The sequence below is a fragment of the Cryptomeria japonica genome, chromosome 1, assembly GCF_030272615.1.
Source record: "Cryptomeria japonica chromosome 1, Sugi_1.0, whole genome shotgun sequence".
NCBI classification, from domain to species: domain Eukaryota; kingdom Viridiplantae; phylum Streptophyta; class Pinopsida; order Cupressales; family Cupressaceae; genus Cryptomeria; species Cryptomeria japonica.
Genome location: NC_081405.1, coordinates 89,077,079 through 89,081,982, shown reverse-complemented (window position 1 = coordinate 89,081,982; position 4,904 = coordinate 89,077,079).

The following is a 4,904-nucleotide window of genomic DNA, read 5'->3' as shown; positions in this document are numbered from 1 at the left end:
CATATACTAATTTTGAGACTAGAACCTATAAGACCACTACGAAGAGGAAGATGGAGAGATAGAGGGAGGAATCAATATGACCACTACCCTCAACCCTATGTTCCCTAAACTATGTACCATCAATCTTGTACCTTATAACAAGGACCACACTTGTAACAAGGATATGGGCCAAATATGCTTAAAATGATCCAAGAGAAGGCATACTAAAGTAGGGACCCAAATAGAGTGTGAACCTTGTAAAGGATTACAGTTTACAACACTATAGAATGATAGTAACACAACATAAAAAAGTCTAATTAAACACTCAAATCAAGAATTCTAATGATAGTAACTTAGGGATTAGCTAAGAAAGAAAACACAAACAAGAGGAGGATAATGAGGACCCAAGTCAAACTTTGTTACCACAAAACTAATGCCTTATATCAAAATAATTATAAAATTTAGATCTCACAATCTAATTGACTCATCAAGAACCAAGGAAAACTAGAACATTTAAATATAAGATAACATTTGACAATAAATTTGAGTAGAAATAACTTGGGATTCATCATTTGGAAATATGGGGTGTGTATGCAAGGAATGCCATGTTTCCAGATAGCTTTTTAAGTTATTAGTGGGGAAAATGAATAACATAATCCCACATTATTAGGATAGTATATTATCTTTCCATTTAGGTTTAGATGTTTGTTTTGAGTAGTATATGGTGAGCTTGAAAAGTGAATAGAATAACCCCTTAGGAGAGGGAGAGAGGGAGAGGGAAGATAGCGGATGGGGGAGGGAGAGAGGGAAAGAGGGAAAAAAGGGGGAGAGAGAGAGAGAGAGAGAGAGAGAGAGAGAGAGAGAGAGAGAGAGAGAGAGAGAGAGAGAGAGAGAGAGAGAGAAGGGTAGGGAGAGACACCTAAGAGAGAGAGAGGAAATAATGGGAGAGAGAGACCTAAGAGAGAGGGAGAGAGGAGTGAGAGTGAGAGAGAGTGAGAGAGTGAGAAAGAGAGGTAATGAGAAAGGGAGAGAGGGAGGGTAGGAGAGAGGGAGATAATAAGAGAGAGGTAAACTTGAGAGAAGAGGAGAGTGAGATAGAGAGAGGATGAGAGGGAGAGACTTCATAGATAAAGAATGGGAGAGAGAGAGAGAGAGAGAGAGAGAGAGAGACTTACATGAAAAAGAGAAAGAGGGGGGGAGGTAGGGAGAGAATGGGAAAGAGATACACATGACAGAGGAGGAGAGTGAGATAGAGAGATAGAGGCAGAGAGGGAGAGAGACTTAAGAGAGAAAGAATGGGAGAGAGAGGGAAAGAGAAAAAGAGAGAATATTCATGGAACATTGTTTACGCACATAGCATGTTGATGGAAGATTCAACTAACATAGTGTGTTAGTTGCTTTCGCTGATTCGTGGACTGCGTGGCCACCATTTCCTTTTGCCCTGCGAAACAGCAAATTCGATTAACATAGCATGTTATTTGCTTTTGTTGATTCACGTGCTGCATGGCCGCCATTTCCTTTTGGACCACAAAATGACGAATTTGACTAACATGGTGTGTTAGTCACTTTCATTGATTCACAGACTGTGTGGCTGCCATTTCCTTTTGCCCCGTGAAATGACGAATTTGACTAACATGACATGTTAGTCACTTTCGCTGATTCGCAGACTGCGCGGCCGCCATTTCCTTTTGCCCTGTGAAACAACGAATTTGACTAACATAGTGTGTTAGTAGCTTTCGCTGATTCGTGGGCTGCGTGGCCACCATTTACTTTTGCCCCGCGAAACGACGAATTTGACTAACATGACATGTTAGTTGCTTTCTCTAATTCGCGGACTGCATGGCCACCATTTCCTTTTGCCCTACGAAATAGTGAATTTGACTAACATAGCATGTTAGTCGCTTTCCTTGATTCATGGACTACGTGGCTGCTATTTCCTTTTGCCCCACAAAACAACGAATTCAACTAACATAGCGTTTTAGGTGACTTCACTGATTCGCGGATTGCGTGGCCACCATTTCCTTTTGGACCACGAAATAACGAATTCGACTAACATAGCGTGTTAGTCGCTTTCGCTGATTCGCAGACTGCACGACTGCCATTTCCTTTTGCCTCGCGAAACAACGAATTAGACTAACATAGCATGTTAGTAGCTTTCGTTGATTCCCAAACTAACACGCTATATGTTAGTCAATCCGTACTATCATTTTGGAGCCAGATAACATCCCTAACTTTCTTTTTGATCGGCGTAACTTTCATCGATTGCTTCATCGGGCGTCGACATAGCATATTTTCCTTGCTTCCGATAGTTATAGTCTCCCCGATAGATCCGCTCTATGTGGCATTCTTCCCATCAGGCATCAGCACAACTCTAAAAATGTTTCTCCGATAGTGTAAGCTATCCCGATGACTCTTCTTGCACCTTACTCTCCTTATCGGGTTGTTTTTGTCTTATAGGCATAGGTTTCCCCGATGTAGTCACTTTGTTTATGCCACACAGCCCGCGAAAGCGACTAACACGCTATGTTAGTCGAATTCGCTATTTCGCGGGGCAAAAGGAAATGGCGGCCATATAGTCCGTGAATCAGTGAAAGGGTAAAATTCAAGATTTGATTGAACCCTTAGGACTTTAATAATGCTATAATAATTTTGGAACTAAGTAAATTTTAAATTTTGTTTAATGTGTGACTGAAATGTGGGATCAACTTGTAATAGGAGGAAACATCTCAAACACGCCAATGAAGCATTGCATTAGATATTATAAATCAAAACAAATGCAATGGATTAAAAACTCTAAAAACACCTCATTGTCCTCTATCTCTAAAGATCTCTAAGATTCAAGTTGGCCCTCACTTGGGAGAGTAGCTTGATCCTCAAGATGACAACCTAGAGAATGAGTCATATGGTTTCTTATAACTCTTTAGGACTCCATATGACCTCTTACATGTCGTTATGGGTCATATGGTGTTCTAACGGGTCATATGGTGTTCTATGATCCCTTAGGACACCATATGATCCCTTAGGACTCCATATGGTGTCATTATGGGTCGTATGGTGTCCTAAAGGCTCATATGGTATTCTATGACCTCTTAGGACACATTATGATCCCTTAGGTGTCATTAGAGGTTATATTGTTTCCTAAGAGGTCATATGGTGTCCTATGACCCTTTAGGACACCATATGACCCCTTAAGACACCATACGACCCATAACGACATCATAAGGTGTCCTAAGGGGTCATACAATGCCATATGACCCCTCAGGATACCATACAACCCATAACACCACCATATGGTGCCCAAAAGGGTCATATGGTGTTCTATGACCCCTTAGGACACTATTTGGCATCATTATAGGTCCTTTGGTATTCTAAGGGATCATATAGTGTCCTATGACCCCTTCGATGTTGTTAGGGGTCGTATTGCATTCTAAGGGTCATATGGTGTCCAATGACCCATTGGACACCATATGGTATTGTTATGTGTCTTATAGTGTCGTATGACCCCTAGGACACCTTATGACCACTTAGGACACCATATGGTGTCATTAGGGGTCATATGGTGTCCTAAGGGGTCATATGGTCTCCTACAACCCCTTAGGACACTATTTGACCCCTTAATACTCCATATGGTGTTGTTATCAGTCGTATGGTGTCCTAAGAGGTCATATAGTGTTTTATGACCCCCTAGGATACCATTTGGTGTCATTATGGGTCGTATGGTGTGCTAAGGGGTCATATGGTGTCTTATGACCCCTTAGGATTCCATATGACCTCTTATGTGTCATTATGGGTCATATGGTGTCCTATGACCCCTTAGGACACATGTATGGATCCCTAGGATACCATATGACGCCTGAGAATACCTTTTGACCCTAGAGAGGGAGAGAGGCGGAGGAGAGGGAGGCAATGGGGAGAGAGATACACCTAAGAGAGGAGGAGAGTGAGATAGAGAGATAGGGACTGAGAGGGAGAGACAAGAGATAAATGAGAGAGAGAGAGAGAGAGAGAGAGGAGAGAGAGAGAGAGAGAGAGAGAGAGAGAGAGAGAGAGAGAGAGAGAGAGAGAGAGAGAGAGAGGAGGTATAGAGAGATCTAAGAGGTGGATAGAGGGATAGGGAGAGAAAGAGAGACCTAAGAGGTGAAGGCGGGAAAGGTAAGAGAGAGAGAAAGAGAGAGTGAGAGATAGAGAGAGTCTGAGTGAGAGGGAGGAAGGGGTGGAAGGATATTACAAGAGGCTAGAGAGAGAGAGGTGAGAAGAGAGGGAGAGAGGGAGAGAGTGAGAAAGAGAGGTAATGAGAAAGGGAGAGAGGGAGGGAGAGGGGAGAGGGAGAGAATGAGAGAGAGAGACACTTGAGAGAAGGAGAGAGTGAGATAGAGAGAATGAGGATGAGAGGGAGAGACTTAAGAGATAAAGAATGGGAGAGAGAGAGAGAGAGAGAGAGAGGAGAGAGAGAGAGAGAGAGAGAGAGAGAGAGAGAGAGAGAGAGAGAGAGAGAGAGATACACTTGACAGAGGAGGAGAGTGAGATAGAGAGATAGAGAGGCAGATAGGGAGAGAGACTTAAGAGAGAAAGAATGGGAGAGAAGAAGGGGTATGGAGAGAGAGAGAGAGAGAGAGAGAGAGAGAGAGAGAGAGAGAGAGAGAGAGAGAGAGAGAGAGAGAGAGAGAGAGAGAGAGAGAGAGAGAGAGAGAGAGAGAGAGAGAGACTTGATAGAAGAGGAGAGATATTTGAGAGAGGGAGAGAAACTTGATAGAGATATTTGAGAGAGGGAGAGAAAGAGAGGGATATATGAAAGAGAGAAAGAGGGTGAGGGAGATGAGAAAGAGACAGAGAGATACCCGAGAGAGGGAAGAAAGTAGAGAGGGAGATGCCTAAGAGACAAAAAGGTAGGGGTTAAGGAAGAGAGGGGGGGAATGACATAATGC